Source organism: Aquarana catesbeiana, linkage group LG01 (genome assembly GCF_042186555.1).
Source record: "Aquarana catesbeiana isolate 2022-GZ linkage group LG01, ASM4218655v1, whole genome shotgun sequence".
NCBI lineage: Eukaryota > Metazoa > Chordata > Amphibia > Anura > Ranidae > Aquarana > Aquarana catesbeiana.
In genome coordinates this window covers 412,624,884-412,643,092 of record NC_133324.1, presented here as the reverse complement: position 1 = coordinate 412,643,092, position 18,209 = coordinate 412,624,884, and the positions used below count along the sequence as shown (strand labels likewise).

General features: G+C 41.6%; 1 protein-coding gene across 32 annotated transcripts in view; it reads left to right on the top strand.

Moving 5' to 3' along the window:
• PTPRD (protein tyrosine phosphatase receptor type D) overlaps positions 1-18,209 on the top strand; it is a 2,697,868-nt gene that overhangs the window by 796,981 nt on the left and 1,882,678 nt on the right. For all 32 annotated transcript variants that reach the window (XM_073635233.1, XM_073635225.1, XM_073635219.1 and 29 more), the window contains exon 4: positions 7,689-7,745. The gene's annotated coding sequence lies outside the window, so the exon portion shown is untranslated. The remainder of the gene's footprint in view (positions 1-7,688; positions 7,746-18,209) is intronic.

Sequence of the window (18,209 nt, the reverse complement as noted above, 5' to 3'; positions counted from 1 at the left end):
TGTATGCAAGTTCCCATAGGTTGGCTGATTTGGTAGCTCTATAGGGCACATTCAAGGCCGCTATCCATTGATCATTTGTGAAGGCTGATTCTAGCTCATTATCATATTTAATCTGGGATGGAGTTTTAATGAATGATGTTTTATCTTTTAGGATTTGGTAAAAAAAAGGGATATTTCCATACTTGTCTAGAGATGTTTTGGAATATTGTAGGTGAGTGAATTAGGCAGTAAGTGATTCTGATATATTGGACATACTCAGACGCAGGTAGATCAAACTCCTTTTGGAGTATTGGGAATGGTTTGAGTATTCCGGCCAAGTAGAGGTCTAAAAGTAGAGGTCTGTTTGTCCAGGCTAAAATATTAATGTCAGGAGTTAGAAGAGAAATGATATTTAATGGGATGGCTATTGGGATTAAGGAGTAGGGATTAGCCAAGCACCCTCCTGTTCAGTTTGCAGCAGAACATGCGAGCAGGCAAAAAATTCAGCAGAACACACGAACACCGTTAAAGTCTATGGGACACGAACATAAAAAATCAAAAGTGCTAATTTTAAAGGCTTATATGCAAGTTATCACCATAAAAAGTGTTTGGGGACCCAGGTCCTGCCCCTGGGGACATGCATCAATGCTAATTTTTTTTTTTAAAAACGCCCGTTTCTTCTGGAGCAGTGATTTTTTGAATGCTTAAAGTGAAACATTAAAAATGAAATATTTCTTTAAATATCATGCCTGGGGGGTGTCTACAGTATGCCTGCAAAGTGGCACATTTTTCCCATATTTAGAACAGTACCACAGCAAAATGACATTTCTAAAAATTGTCAGTTAAAACTGTTTGCGGCTGTGATGAATTGTCGGGTCTTGGCAATATAGATAAAACTCATTGAAAAAAAGAGCATGGGATTCCCCCTTAGTCCATTACCAGGCCCTTTGGGTCTGGTATGAATATTAAGGGGAACCCCGAACCAAAATTTAAAAAAATTGCGTGGGGGTCCCCCTAAAATTCATTAAGGAGAACCCTGTGCCAAATGTTTTTTTAAATGGCGTAGGGATCCCCCCAAAATCCATACCAGACCCTTATCTGAGCATGCAACCTGGCAGGCCGCAGGAAAAGGGGAGGATGGGAGAGCGCTCCCTACTGAACTGTACCAGGCCACATGCCTTCAACATGGGGAGAGTGCTTTGGGGTCTGACCCCAAAGCACCTTGTCCCCATGTTGATGGGGACAATGGCCTCATCACCACAACCCTTGCCGGTGGTTGTGGGGGTATACGGGTGGGGGGCTTAGCGGAATCTAGAAGCTCCCTTTAACAAGGGACCCCGAGATCCCAGCTTCCCCCCTGTGTGAATTGGTAATGGGGTACCCAATCGTACTCCTACCATTTAAAAAAAATAGTGTCAAAATGGTAAAAAAAAGACAAGAGACAGCTTGGGACAAGTCCTATATTAAAAAATAAAAATGTACCACGATGTAAGTTCACACCGCTCGATGGACCGGAAAAGAAAAAAAAGCTGCAACCGATCCGCCTAAATAGGAGGCTCCCGCCGACTGATGTGTCTTCTCTGTGACAGTTCTTATATAACTGACGTAACCGGGTGACCCTGCCCCCCCTCTGATGCCACGGGGGCTTATCATTTTGACACTTTTTTGTGAAATGGTAGGGGTACGATTGGGTACCCCATTATCAATTCACACAGGTGGGGTGGCCGGGATCTGGGGGTCCCCTTGTTAAAGGGGGCTTCCAGATTCCGATAAGCCCCCACCCTCATACCCCCACAACCATCGGCAAGGGTTGTGGGGATGAGGCCCTTCTCCCCATCAACATCAGACCCCAAAGCACCCTCCCCATGTTGAGGGCATGTGGTCTGGTACGGTTCAGGAGGGGGCTCTCTCCCATCCCCCCTCTTTTCCTGTGGCCTGCCAGGTTGCGTGCTCAGATAAGGGTCTGGTATGGATTTTGGGGGGACCCCTACGCCATTTTTTTTATTTTGCCACAGGGTTCCCCTTCTGGTATGGATTTTGGGAGGACCCCTACACTATTTTTTAAAAAACTTGGTGCAGGGTTCCTCTTAATTATCTATATCAGACCCAAAGGGCCTGGTAATGGACTGGGGGGATCCCATGATCTTTTTTTAAATGAGTTTTATCCATATTGCCGAGACCCGACAATTCATTACAGCCGCGATCAGTTTTTAATGGCAATTTTTTCTTTAGAAATGTCATTTTGCTGTGGTACTGATCTAAACATGGGAAAAATGTGCCACTTTGCAGGCGTACTATAGACACCCCCAGGCACGATATTTAAAGGAATATTTCATTTTTATTGTTTCACTTTAAGCATTAAAAAAATCGCTGCTCCTGAAAAAACGTCCATTTAAAAAAAAAAAAAATTGCATTGATCCATGTCCCCTGGGGCAGGACCAGGGTCCCTAAACACTTTTTATGACAATAACTTGCATATAAGCCTTTAAAATTAGCACTTTTGATTTTTCATGTTAGTGTCCCATTTAACGGTGTTCCAGCAGCTTTTGAATTTGGCGCAAACACCGCATATTGATCGCTGTTCGGCGAACACCCGATGTTTGAGGGAGTGGGTTGTTTAGTGTCAGGATCCTTATTCAAATTATATACATGCTAAACGCATTGGCTATATCCTGGGGGTTCATCAGTTTTTCTTTAGTAAAGGGGTAGTAAAGGAAGGGGATAGATTATTTAATGCGTGACCCTTTCATTTGATTGGATAATAGTTTCCCTGCTTTATTGCCGTTGGCATAAAGAGTTGATTTAAACCAGAAATGTAATATGGGTTTTCTGCGCTGTGTGTCTAACTAATGTCTAAAGTCAAGGCAGCTAACACATAAGTATATACAACTTATAGCATAAATAATAAAAGAAGTGTAGCACCTTTAATCAAGGGTGTGACAATATTTAAACATAAAAACATGTAAACACATAGATATTGTTACTAGACTAAAGAAACAGTGTTTAGTAATTCCATCAAACAAGTAATAGTCCATGATAGAGCCACCAATCCAGTGAGCAAACATCAGAGCAATAGCATCCAAAGAAATGAACCACCACCAATGGAAAGATAGCAAACTCACCAATATAGTAGCTGCATTACAGCAGCATGAAAGCCTCAGACACATATGGAAGTCCCTCTGGATATCATGCAGTGGATTGTGCCAATAATTCATATCAGGATCCCACTGGGAAAAGTAAGCTCACCCAGAGTTCAGAAGTGTTCTCATAGTGTAGTGAGGTTTATTCCATATGTAAAATACACAGCAAGTGCAAAATAAAACAACAAAAACTCACATAAGTTACTGCTGGGGACCCAAAATCACTCAGCAGCAAGACGTCAGTGCCAAATGCCACGCCTTGATGCTCTTCATCCAAAAGGACGTTGTCAAGGGGTCCCTTGGCCATGACGTCTATCCAGATTTATAAGTATTAGTGTCCTCAATCTGCAGATTGAGTGGCATTTTAGCTTTAGCAGGGCTGCCTGCTAATGGAGTGCCTAGAAATGAGAAGGGAGAGACTTGCTCAAAGCTGGTGAGTTCTATGGAGCTATCCCCTATGTCCTCCGTGTCTAGGTGGTGTGAGACTAGGAGCCAAAAGGGGAGAGAAACAGGTGCTGCAACCACGGTGCCATCTTGGATTTTTCTGGCAGATGGCTGAACCAAAAATGCCATTTTTTTGGGGTGCCTGTCCCCCTTCCTCTTTAGAGACATACTGCCACACTAGAGCAGGGTATGGGGGATTTCGAGACAAAATTCCAGCTGAAAACAAGGTTCCAAAGTGCAGGAAATCATTGCTGAATCCCAAGGTGGAGACAGAGCTTAGAGAAGAGTGTCCATTCAGCACAGACGCCGGCCACACACCCCCTCCCTATTTTTTATGGCCAGTGTAAGGCACGCATGCTAAGCAGATATTCATTAGGATCCAGATCATGATTGTACATACAGATATTTAAATAATACCCCATGAATAGTGCAAATGTATGGACATCAGAAAATTCAACTGAATCTGTTCCCACCAATGGATTGCATTGGAGGTAATTAGAATAAACTCAAACAATATCTGGTAAAAGTGCAGCGCTAATGAGAACAGTCACTAAATATTAAGAGACCATATAAGTGATAAAAAATACATATGCATATAATAACTCTTATGTTGATATAAATGTAAAAATGAACATACACAGAGGTAATGTCCACCAGCGTAATGAGTGAAAAATAAAAATGGGGGCACCCATGTGGTCTACCCCCAAGCTGGGCTGTTTGTGTCTGTTCAGACACACAGCTCAGCTCAGCCCCACCCCTGCTCTCTGCTCATAGGTTTCCATTGATGGCAGTAGGAGCCAATGGCTCTTGCTGCTCTCAAACAAGCCTGTGAGAAGGGAGAAGAGCTGTGCACAGTGCTGGATCTCCAGATTGGGCTGAGGTGAGTATTTTGGGGGGGGCTTGGGGGTGTGCCACTATAAAAAGGTTTTATTTTACCTTAATGCAGAGAATGCATTAGGGTAAATAAAGCATTTTACCTTTACAACCACTTTAATCTGCAATTTGCCATTAAAACCAGTTTGAATAGCATCTATTAAAAAGCAATGCAATGTGTGCCACCACATTGCAATGCACATTAATGCAATGTTAATTTTTAACTCACACATTAAGGTGGAAACACCCCCTTAGCAGCATGAAGAACTTGCAGCCTGTTGCCACCACTGACAGCTCAGCACTAGGTGGGTATTCAAATGGGAGGTAGAAGGGATGAAAAAATACATTTTTTTCTCTCTCCCTCTCTCTCTCTCTCTCTCTCTGTCCAAACACCAGCACGATGCTGATGACCTCATGAATTTGAGGATATTCAGAATTTAATTGTGTTAAGCATCTGCACCTAAACTGCTCCTGTGAACGTTGAATGACTAATGTCCTGTACACATGGTCGGACTTTCCGACGGAATATTTGCGATCGGACCTTGTTGTCGGAAATTCCAACCGCTTGTGGGCTCCATCGGACCTTTTCCATCGGAATTTCCGATACACAAAGTTTGAGAGCAAGCTATAAAATTTTCCGACAAGAAATCCGTTTGCGTAAATTCTGACCGTGTGTGGACAATTCCGACGCACAAAGTGCCACGCATGCTCAGAATAAATTAAGAGATGAAAGCTATTGGCTACTGCCCCGTTTATAGTCCCAACGTACGTGTTTTACGCCACCGCGTTCAGAACGATCGGATTTTCCGACAACTTTGTGCGACCGTGTGTATGCAAGACAAATTTGAGCCAACATCCGTCAGAAAAAATCCATGGATTTTCTTGTCCGAATGTCTGATCAATGTCCGATCGTGTGTACAGGGCATTACTGTTTTCTTGTACTCTTCAATGGCACTATATGGCAATTATAGTGTAAGACACAGACATTATTTATAAAGCAAACAAATATGTGTGTGTGTGTGAATTTATCTATTTTAAGTAAAACAATAGTTCACAGTTTCACCAATTTGTCTCAACATAGCATAATTCAAAAAGATTTTTCATCTTGCTATCCCTTCTTTAACAACTTCCCTATTACATCATTCTTCAAATAATTAATGGAATTTACTGATATTTAATATTATATTGCAATATGGGATTCTAGGACATTCCTAAGTTTCAGTCGTATGTTTGCACAACTGTAACAAGAAATACGATATGTTACATAAATCATCAATTTAAGGTAGAACATTGGTCAAACTATCAAATATCATATGCCATGTAGACTATCACAGCATTATGGCTGGAATTTCTGCTTTTCTAAATACAGACAAGAGCATTTTGTAAATACATTCTACCCAAAGATAGGTATACCTAGGTTCTGTATGTGAAAGGATCTACCTCAAGGACAGTTATTTATTATTATGAATGGAGATAGGCAATCACAGTCACTGGTGGCACCATAAAAAACCATCTAGCAACACTGTCAGTTTTTTCCTTACTCTATCAACTCTTATACCTTGCTGTTTGCTGACCCATATGACCATCAACTTTACTGACCAATATCTAGGCATAGTCGATGGTAGAGGGATGACCCAAACTACTAAATGCCAAGCTTCAGTCAGTATTTAAATAGTTGAGATATCCAGGCTTTGGGATCCTGTAGAAATGAGAATAGCATTGGCACAGGGGGGATTGTGTTATCACTCTGTTGTCACTTTATAGTGTTTTGCAGCAGTACATTAAACTTTAAAAATGTACTAGTGTTAAAAACATTTTTAACCACTTCAATACAAGGCACTTTCCCCCCCTTCCTGCCCAAGCCATTTTTCAACTTTTAGCGCTGTCACTTTTTAAATGACAATTGCGTGGTCATGCTCCACTGTACCCAAACAAAATTTTTTATCATTTTGTTCCCACAAATAGAGCTTTCTTTTGGTGGTATATGAGCACCTCTGGGATTTTTATTACCTGTTAAACAAATAAAAAAAGACCGATAATGTTGAAAAAAAGGGTTTTTTTGCCTTTGTTACAAAACTTTGTAAATAAGTAAGTTTTCTCCTTCACTGATGGGCACTGATGAGGCAGTACAGACAGGCACTGATGGGCACTGATGAGGTGGCGCCAATGAGGTGGCACTGATGAGGTGGCACTGATGGGCACTGATGATGGGCACTAATGTGTGGCACTGATGGGCACTGATAGGTGGCACTGATTGGCACTGATAGGTGGCACTGATATGCAGCACTAATGGGCATTGATAAGTGGCACTGATAGGCATGCATAGGTGGCACTTCATGGGCACTGATGGGCACTAATAGGCGACACTGATGGGCAATGATAGGTGGCACTGATGGGCACTGATAGGTAGCACTGATGGACACTGATGTGTGGTACTGATGTACACTGATAGATGGCACTGATGGGGATAACTGATTGGCAGGCACTGGTAGGCATTATTGATGGGCACTGATTGGCATCAATTGTGGGCACTGTTTGGCATCCCTTTGGCCATGGGTGGCATACCTGGTGTTCACAAGTGGTGGGCATCCCTGGTGGTCCTGGGGCATCCCTTTTGGTCCTGGGTGCGCATCCACAGACCCTCCCTGTGAGAGGAGCAGCCGATCAGCTCTCCTCTACTCGCGTCTGACAGATTAATTACTACTTGCGGCTAGCAATCGAAAAAAGTCAGACGATCATTCTTTCAAATTTTAAATCGTGTGTATGGGGTATTAGCTGAAACTCACAAATGAACAAGTAAATGTCTACAATCTTGTTAAACGTGGTGGTTTCTCAGTGGTAAAGTAGTCCTAACCAGAAAAAAAAACTGTTAAATAGAAAATTTGCTACATTATTTTCTTTAATTAGCTTCAAGAAAGCAGTGACAGTATAGTGAAATAACTGAAGTCAGTGCTTCATTTACACCCAAGAGGCATACCAGAGGCAATGTAATGCTGTCTCTTAATATATTATACTTTTTCTATGTATTGTCATGTGTTTTTGGATTTTAACTGCTTTTATTTTCAGCAATCATTTGTTCTAGTCAATAGAATATATCCTTTAGTTACCTTTGCATTTGCAACCATTTCAAACGTATAAATAATTTTTGTAAGCTATCAATTATAATCTATTTATTATTGCTAGCATGTCATAAGTATTTATGTAGCTATGAATGGAAGTAATTATATTTTGTCTTATTTTATATTTTTCCAGGGAATCTTCAGAGTGGCAATCAATATTTAACCTCCCAGACTTTGGCATCATCTCTTGGTAAGTTTTTTTAAATATTTCCTCTTAGTCACATTAGTAAATTTTAGTAAATTTATTAGAGTTGGTTTAGAAGCTGTTCATTTTGCAAAGTAAAAAGACAGGAAACAGATAAACAGAATGGACCTGCCTTCTCTTTGAATATCCAATCATGTAGAAGGGTGAAAAAAATATTTTTGCTTGTATGCAATTAATTGATTGAAGTATAAATAGCTACACCTTATTAACTAGGCTGTGCGAACACTAAACATCCCTTTGCAAAATGAAAAGTCTCTAACTCTTGATTTATTAAAGGAGTAAAGACTGTTCACTTAGGAAATTGAATGTTCACTTTTCCAAACCAATGTTTATTGAGCTTAGTGAATAAGGTCAAGATTTTCTCACTTGAATCACCCAATCATGTGAAAGAAAGAATCTTGTTTTTTATTGCCCACACACATGATTGGATATTCAAAATAAACACTAGCGCATTGTATTTACTAATATTTTCTTTGTAAAGTAAACAGCCTGAGCTCCTTAATCAAAGCAACTCCTGGTGCTTATGTCACTCCATAAATACTACCTGTGTGGATAAAAATATATAAAGAGCTTGACATATATGGAAAGAAAAAAACATGATCTGTAGAATGTCTGTGCATTCCAGGCAGAATATATGTTTTATTTTTTTATTCTTCATATTTATGTAACAGCAGATACACTTGTGGTACTATATACACTGGCTCCAATGTTCTGGAATATAGAATGGCTAGTCTTAAGACCAGATATATTAGCATCAGTCACGTAATCTTTCTAACTCTGTGTGCCTTTATGTGTATAGTTAAAATGCTCTTGTTCTTTGGTTCCGGATTTGCATATTCTCAAAGATAATGAGTTTCTTATCTTTTTAGAATATAGTCTGTGTTTTGATCAAAGTCATTAGATGAATACTGAATTAGTAATTCTGATTGTTTTGCTAATGACTTGTATTAAAGATTTTGTTTAATGATAGCAACAGCAGTAGGCAAGTTCATTTTTTTAATCATGCTGGCTTAGAGTCATTATTCAATCTCTCTCACTTGACCTACATATAATATCAATTATTTTTAATAGTAACACAGTATGCTGAATAGGATAGATTTTGTGCAGCCACCTGACAGTTTCTGATGAGGTGTCAAAATCTGCCCAGGTGTTCCATTTTTTGCTTCTTCTTTCAGGAAGCATCTATGTATGGCATTTGCTATGCTTTTCAAATACATCTGATGTAATTTAATCCTTGAAGTTTTTTTATAAATCTTTTATATGCTGTAAAAAATATAAATACCGGTAGTTGAAATAAATGTGAAATAAACTGGCATAATTAGCTGGTCATAGCTCTTGTTGCCAATTACTACACAGGAATAAAGGGTGGCTTACTAGAGGGCATAGCTACAGATATTAGGAAGAGGTGAATCAATATTTAGAAATCTACATGATTAGGATAGCTAAGACTATGCATTACTTGAGGTACTGCCTGTCAGTGATAAAGAAATGTTGGACACCGGCTGATTCTGAGCCAGATCTTTAATGGTCCATGCACATTGGACATAAAAAAATGCTTCTTATACAGACTTTTGGTGTTTTTTTCTTCAGCCTGCAGAAGCAGCTCTATGTTAGCCTAGGAGGAGTGTTTTCAGGCTGAAAAAAAGAACAAAACAGACAGAATCATGTTTTTGAGAGAAGCTTTTGGGCAGAAAAAAGCTTGAGGCCTATAAATGCTTGTAAATGTGTATAAAAGCAGCATTTTCGAGTGTACATTGATTATAGTAAAAATAGAGCATAGTGGAATGTTTTTGTGAAAAAAAACACTAAAAGCAAATGCCCATAAACTCTCATAAACTCTTTTACAACACAAGCTACTATGAGCATTTTTTATGCTGCTTTTTCTGCCAGAGGTTCTTCAGCTGCCTAGTGTGTATGGACGTTTTGTTTTTTTATCTTGTTTACCATTTTTATAAACAATCTTTATTTTTCAAATAAACATTTAATATGGTGACAGCCCACAGCACTGGTTTACCAGTGCATTATGGGTGTTCTAGAGACTATGGATAAGGTTCAAGTTTAAATCAAACCAAAAATCTGTATAAACTTAGCTATTTGGCATTTAGCAAATGGGCAAATTAAATGAGGTGTCGTACCTCTGGCTGCAGCGTAAAAAGATACATTTAGCACCAGTATTACTACCGTTGCTAAATATGACAGCTTCCTGATCAGGCTGGTTGTTAGGAAGCCAGCAGCCACCACCTTCCTAGGAACCAGTGATGTATCCCTACCTGGCCATGCAGCTATCAATAACTTTGACCAAATATGGTCATGGCCATATTTGGTCAAGGACGTCAGCCATTATCCCTTGTTTAAAAACCAGCAATCAGCCAGGAATCCTTAATTTGGTGGCAGTAGGGAAGAGCTTGATGTTCGAGTCGAACATAAGTTTGACTCCAACATTGGTTGTTCTCCCATTCGCAGAACATCGAACATTATGGGGCAGAAGCGGGAAATTCGAGCACTGGGGAAAGCCCCAAAATGCACTGAGATCTCGCAGTGCATTACTGTATGATGATTGGTCAAAGCATGCACCTGACCTGCATGTTTTGGCCAATCACAGCGTGCTCTGCTGAAAGAGCCATAATTGGCCAAAGGCAGGGTGCCTTTGGTCAATCATGGCTTCGGGTGACTAAGTTCATGCCCCACACTAGATAAGGCTGCTTACACGGCAGCCGTGTGTAGTATTGTTGGCGTGGACAGAGAGATAGTTTGAGTTAGATCAATAATCAGGCAGTTTTTATCAGTTAGTGGCAGTGTATTTGATATATACAGTATATACAGTCAGTATAGAATATTTATGTATATACTCTGCATTTAGCATAGGCTATATATTCAGTGTTTACTCGATATTCAGTCAGTGCAGGCATATATATATATATATATATATATATATATATATATATATATATATATATATATATATATACTCTGCATCCAGTGTAGCATATATCTACAGTGCATTCGGTGGTGTGCTGTTACTAATACACTAATGTACATGGTATCTAATACAGTGTGTACAGTTTCTACTACACTTTTGGTGGTGTAAACAGTATATAATACAGTGCAGCCGTTGTACAATTTCTTATACAGTGCAGGCGGTGTACGCAGTATCTAATACAGTGTGTACAGTTTCTACTACACTTCTGGTGGTGTACACAGTATACAATACATTGCAGCTGTTGTACAGTTTCTACTACACTTCTGGTGGTGTACACAGTATCTAATACAGTGTAGTGTGGTGTTGCAAAACAAAAAAAAATCATGTCCGGAAGGTCACCAAGGAGAGGCAGACACTCACAGGTCACTAAAAGAGGGCAAGCAGCCTCTGTGCCTACAGTCAACAATGGTGGTCGTGGACATGGTACATCCTCTGCAGGTGGCTGTGGGGCATGCTTGTCCTTTTATTCTGCTGCTGGATGTGTTATTGAGTCACAACATGCAGAAGAGTTGGTGGAGAGGATAACAATCTGTCCTCATCCTCCTCATCCTCTGTCACCCAGGCTCAGCGTAGTTTGCCTTCCAATGCAGTTGCCAAATTGGCCTATTACACTGGCACCTTGCCCACAGTCACTCCTTCCGTAGCCCCACCATCATGCACGGAGGAGTCCCCAGAATTATTCGACCACAGTGTCAGGTACATGCTGCTGGAGGATGTGCAGTGATTTGAAGGCTCTGATGTTAGTTCCCAGGTTGAGGAAGGGAGTAACATGAGCCTAGAAAGAGGGGTTGCCACAGAAGGACAAGAAACTGGCAGTCATGTTCCTCCAGCTGCAGCATACTGTCAAGTTTGCTCCAGTGACGATCAGGGAGGGGATGATGAGGTCACTCACTGTATTTGGGTGCCTGAGAGAAGAGAGCAGGAGGAGGAGGAGGAGGCACAACTCCAGCAAGGCAGGATGTCCTCTAGGGGGCAGCTTAAGGGCAGCCACCCTATTGCATCACACCACAGAGCTCCGCAGGTGCAGGGCACTGCTGACTCTCCACCGACTTTTAAAAGTTCCTTTGGCAACAGCACTTGAAAGACCCACATCAAAGAAAAAGGCGGACTTTTCCTTGCTCCTTATCTGGGATCTCCAACCCTACTATACCTCCAGTCCTCTCAAAAACCTGCGCTGAGAGGAAAGAAGGTATAGCAATAGGTGTCCCAAGTACTTGCAGCCAATCTGCTAGCAGTACACCACCAATTGAATTTAGCAGACAAGTTTCCCTACTCCAGTTGCTGAACCGTAAAGAGAAATTCGGTCCCAGCCATCCACATGCTTTGCTTCTAAATGCTAGCTTGGCCAAACTGCTAGCACTGCAACTGCTGCCTTTTCAGCTGGTAGACTCTGCCCCCTTTCATGAATTTGTGGAATGTGCTGTACCTCAGTGGCAGGTTCCAAAACGCCATTTATTTTCATAGAAGGCCATTCCGGCTCTCTACCGGCATGTGGAAGGCAATGTTTTGGCCTCGTTGGACAGGGCGGTCAGCAGTAAGGTTAATATTACTGCTGACTCATGGTCCATAAGGCATGGGCAGAGATGTTACCTTACTTTCATGGTGCACTGGGTAACTCTGCTGGCAGCTGGGAAGGATGCACGATAGGGTTCAGTGTTGTTGCAGCTTGTTCCGCCACCACACCTCCAAAATGCTAGTTGTGATTCTGCCACAGTTCTCTCATCCACCCCTCCTCTTCTTCTTCCTCTAAGGCTTCATCTGCAGATTTGTCCTCTGAACCAGCGGTGCTCTGTAAGTATTCAAGGGGCTACGCAAGCAGTCAGGCTAAAAGATGCCATGCGGTGCTTGAGTTGGTCTGCCTAGGGGACAGGAGCCACACTGGGGCAGAGATTCTGTCAGCTTTGCAGGGGCAGGCTTTGAGGTGGTTGACACCATGCCAGCTTCAGCCAGGAATGGTTGTATGCGACAATGTCACCAACCTCGGCCCTCCGACAGGGACACTTGACCCATGTTCCATGTTTGGCACACATTCCGAATTTGTTTGTGCAGTGGTTCTTGAGCAGGTACCCAGGCTCACAGGATCTCCTGAGGCAGGCCAGAAAAGTCTGCGCTCATTTCCGCCGGTCATACAATGCCAGTGCTCGGCTGGCTGACATTCAAAGGGAATACAACCTGCCCACCAACCGCCTCATTTGTGACATGACCACCAGGTGGAACTCAATGTTGGCAATGCTGCAGCAGCTGCACACACAGCAGAGGGCCATCAATTAGTACCTGTGCGAGTATGGCACCAGGACAGGGTCATGGGAGCTTGGCTTTTTTTTGCCAAGCTAGTGAATACTAATCAAGGATGCATGCACTCTTCTGTCACCATTTGAGGAGGTAAGGATGGTAAGCAGCGACAATACATGCATCAGTGACACTGTCCCTCTAGTCTTTCTGCTGGAGCACATGCTTCGTGGAATCATGGAAAGGGCACTTGAGGCAGAACAGTGGGAGGAAGAGAAGGGCTTCCTTTCCTCTCAAGGACCCCTTTATCCAGATAGCATTCCTGTGGGCCTGCCAAACTCACAGGAAGAAGAGGAGGAGGATTGTGTCAGCATGGATGTAGATGATAACACTCAGCCTCAGTCTTCAAGGGATGGTTTTCATTCCCCAGAAACCCAAGAAATTGTATATGGCTGGGAGGAGGTAGTTACGGATCATGTGATCCTTAGTGACCCAGAGGACTCAGAATTGAATGCCTCTGCAAACTTACGCTGCACGGCCTCCCTGATTCTGCAAAGCCTACAAAAGGACCCTAGGATTTGTGGTATCAAGGAGAGGGATCATTACTGGCTGGCAACCCTTCTTGATCTACATTACAAGGGTAAGGTTGCAGAACTCATCCTGCCTTTGCAGAGAGAGCAGAGAATGAAACATCTTCAGGAGACCTTGAAGAAAGGTTTGTGCAATGCATTTCCAGACCCTGGGAGGTTACGATTTCCTGGTGCTGGACAACATGTTGCTGAGGCTTCGTTCGGTCAGAGGAAGAGCGGTGGAGAAAGTGGCCCTCTGACTGATGCCTTTAAACAATTTTTTAGTCCTCAGTGCCAAGGTCTTATCAGTTCAAGCTACCATCGCCAGTGTCTGCATTAAACGGTGCAGGAATATCTAGGGGCAAGAGCAGACTTGGAGACCTTTCCAACAGAGTATCCACTGGGTTACTGGTTCTTGAGGATGGACCACTGGCCAGAACTTGCTCAATATGCAATTGAGCTCTTGGTCTGTCCTGCATCCAGTGTGTGCTTTCTGAATGCACATTCAGTGCTGCTGGAGGGTTTGTAATGGACCAAAGAGTGTGCCTGTCCACAGACTCTGTTGATACTCTCATATTCATAAAAATGAATCCGTGTTGGATCAGCAGCTATCAAGCACCTGATGCTGATATAACTGATTGAATTTGCTATGGATGTGGGATCCCTTGAAGACTGCCTATGCTGACTATTTCTCCTCAATCTTGATGATGCTAGCTTCCAACAATATTTTTGGTTTAGGGCACCACCACCACCACCCAAGGCCCAATTTTTCTGCCCCTGTTTAACAGGGGCATGTAATTACAATTCTTGATCTAATATTTCACAGCAGGGCCCGTTCCTGCACCCAACGTGAGTATCTGTGAGAGGTTACAGTGTTGTGGAACCACCACCACCCAAGGCCCAATTTTTCTGCCCCTGTTTAACAGGGGCATGTAATTACAATTTTTGATATAATATTTCAACGCAGAGCCATTCCTGCACCCAATTCGAGTATCTATGATTGGATACAGTGTTGTGGCACCACCACCCAAGGCCCAATTTTTCTGCCCCTGTTTAACAGAGGCATGTAATTACAATTTTTGATCTAATATTTCACAGCAGGGTCCGTTCCTATGCCCAACAAGAGTATCTGTGAGGGGTTACAGTTTTGTGGCACCACCACCCCAGGCCCAATTTTTCTGCCCCTGTTTAATAGTGGCATGTAATTACAATTCTTGATATAGTATTTCAGAAATTTTGGTCTGGGGTTCCCCTTAATATCCATACCAGACTGGAATGGCCAGGTATGGATTTTGGGGGGGACATCCACGCCATTTTTTTTTTGTATTCTTGGTATTCTTATCTATATTGCTGGGATCCGACAATACATTACAGCCGCAAGCGGTTTTAAATGACATTTTTTTCTTTAGAAATGTCATTTTGCTGTGGCACTGTTAGTTATAAACATGAGAAAGATGCACTACTTTACAGGCATGCTAAGGACACCCACAGGCACGATATTTAAAGGAATATTTAATTTTTATTGTTTCACTTGAAGCATTATTAAAATCACTGCTCCTGAAAAATGTCAATTTTTAAAACTTTTATTAGCATTGATACATGTCCCTGGAGCAGGGCCCGGGTCCCCAAACACTTTTTATGGCAATAAATTGCATGTAAGCTTTAAAAATGAGCACTTTTGATTTTTCACTTTAACGGTGTTCGCATGTTCGCACACATTTTTTGCCTGTTCGCATGTTCTGCTGAAAACCGAACTGCTGGGTGTTCGGCTCATCCCTACATGGCAGGTAGGTGTGTTTTTTCTTTTGGCGGGTGTTGTTCAATGTAATGAGGATCGGTATCACTGGGCATGTGATTGAAGATGGATTTACACTTTGGGACTTTTCCTTTTTTGTTAGTAATGTGTTTATTTACTGTTTATATTTTGTGTGAATGAGAAATATACACCAGATTCCAAAAAGCCCCTTGCCTGCGGACCCTACGGACCCCCACAATCAATTGACCATGGTCCCCCCTGGAAAAGGCACACACCCTATGTGGCCCAATAAGGTTCAAGGGGGAGCTCATGCTCATCCCCCCTTTTCCTGGACAGCAAGGCTGCATGCCCAGATTAGAACTTAGTATGAATTGTGAGGGGACACCATGTTATTTTATCTGTGTGATTTCCCCATAAAATTTGTAACATACCCTTGTTATTTATAAGGGTTGTAGTAGCAGTGTTGTTAATCTATGGAGAACTTTATTTTAGATGCACTAGAAGATTTAGATGGAGATGACTAACAAATGAAGGCTCAGGCTAACGCTTTTTAGCAGTTACAGCAACAGTTTTTTTTGTTTTTTGTTTTAATCCTTTTGAGATAAAGGTTTTACATAATGAGTAAAAGTTAACCATTGTAGGAACCCCTGTTAGTGTTAAATGGTTTGTCTCAACACACTAACTGCCATTTGTGCTGAACAGCTTGGCTGTTAAAGGAAGTTGAAAAATAACAAACTTACTGGCAGGATCATCAGATGAAAATACAGAAAAAAAGCCTCTTTCTTGGGGTTTTAGTGTTCATCAAGTGTCGTGGAGCATAAGGCCATGGAGCTGGAGTTTGATTTGTTTGAGAGCTCTGTAAGGGAGTGCTGAGGTCCTTGATGAGGAATCCAGGAGTGGGTTTAAGGGCACATTGAAGTCCCCACTTATTAGCAAGACAATATTTGCAAAAGAGGATAAAAGATCCCCTATTTGTCTAAAGAAGGAATCCTGTTTAGCGTTAGTTGCGTATATGTTCGAAATTGTTATGGGGCTTTCTCCAAGTCTTCCCTTAAGCCCCATACACACTATCAGATTTTCTGCTGATTTTTGTCTCAGATTTACCAAAACCATGTAGGGCAAGGGCCTGCCTGATTGCATACAAATTGAAACTCCTAAGGTTTGACCTCATATTATATGGTTTTGGTAAATCTGAAGGAAAAAATCAGCAGAAAATCTGATAGTGTGTATGGGGCTTATAGGAATATATATTGACCTTCAGGATCTAGTAGTGAGTCCAGCAATTGGAAAGGAGTGTTTTTAGAGATTAAGATTGAGACTCCTTTTGTTTTGGAAGAAGATGATGTGGCATGAAAGACATTGGGGTAGTTTTGGTCTTTAAGATTGGGAATGGTGCCTGTTTTGAAATGCGTTTCCTGTATGCACGCTATATTGGCTTTCAATTTATGAGGAGCATTTCTCAGGAATATTTAAACCTTTTGCATTTACTGAGATTAGTTTCAGTGAGAGAGGCGAGATTAGCTGTTTTGGAGACATTATGTCCCTATTCAGAGATTATAAGGCGGGATAGGAGGATCAGCGGGAGGGCGGGGGTTAAGCAAGGTCTTGGAGCGAGGTGTGATGTCTGGGTGAGGAAAAGAGGGAGAAGGAAAAAAAAACAAAAAAAGATATAAAAAAGGGAATAGAGAGGGATGGGATTAGTTAAATGATAAAAGTCGGGGTGGGGGGCGTGTGTTACCAGAGACAGATATAGGCCTGCTACTCTATCTATTTGAGGGGGCAACAGGTGTGACCGGGGTGTCGGCTGGGGTATATGGAACCCTGCTGTTTGGGTACAGTGTCTGGTTGGGTCTGAGATGAGTGTATCCTGTACTCAAAGGGGAGATTATTGATAATAAAAGAGTAAGTAATTGTGGGAGAGTGATAGGGGAAAAGTAGAGGCGGGAGGTAGAGGTTTTCCGACGGGAATTGTGTGATGACAGACCATTGGCAGAAAACAGGCCATTTGTATGCTCCATCGGATTTTCCGCGGTCAAATGTTGGATGGCAGGCTTTAAAATTTTCCGCGGACAAATGTCTGTTGTCGGATTTTCCGAGCGTGTGTACACAAGTCCGTCGGACAAAAGTCCAAAGTACAAACATGCATGCTCGGAAGCAAGGATGAGCCAGAAGTCTTGTAAGCTAGCATTCGTAATGGAGAATTAACAATCGTGACGTGGCTAATTAGGAAATCTCGAAATGCAGCGCACATTCTCTTCTTTTTAATGGAATAATAATGAAGCTGCTTTGCTGGTGATACTGATGGAGTTATTGCAAACGAATGTTCAAAGGCTTTTTTTCTAGTGAAAGCAAGAATAATATTATTATGCTTTATTTTTTATTTTTTTGGTGCAAGTTGCCACAACACCATTATATTGTATTTTTTAAGATCAAAGATACAACTATGTTGGTGTCCCTTGTTAATTTTACAATATATTTTTTAAAATGTAACTGCCTACTCCCAAACTGTCATTTGAAGTAAAACACATAGCCAAGTATTATTCTCCACATTTTTTTATTGTGCATTAAAAAAAAACAAATAAAATTAGGCATGCTATCTGCCAATAGAACTTAACCAAAAACTGCATTCTATGCATCCAAAAAAATATACCAAATCAAATCATTATTCAACAAAAAAATAAAATAAAAGCCTCATGCATATGTCCTGCTTCTTAATATTGGGGGTCAACAATGCCAACAGTTGGTGATAGCAGGGGTCCGTCACCCAGAGATAATTCTGAAAATCATCTGTATTATTCTCCTGGAGCTCCCGCAGCAAAGGCATATGACCTAATTGGTCACAATTAATAAAGAACCAATTTTTGGTCCAAGAAATCCTCCTCCTCCTGTTCCTGGACTGGACTTGGGTTAAAGCA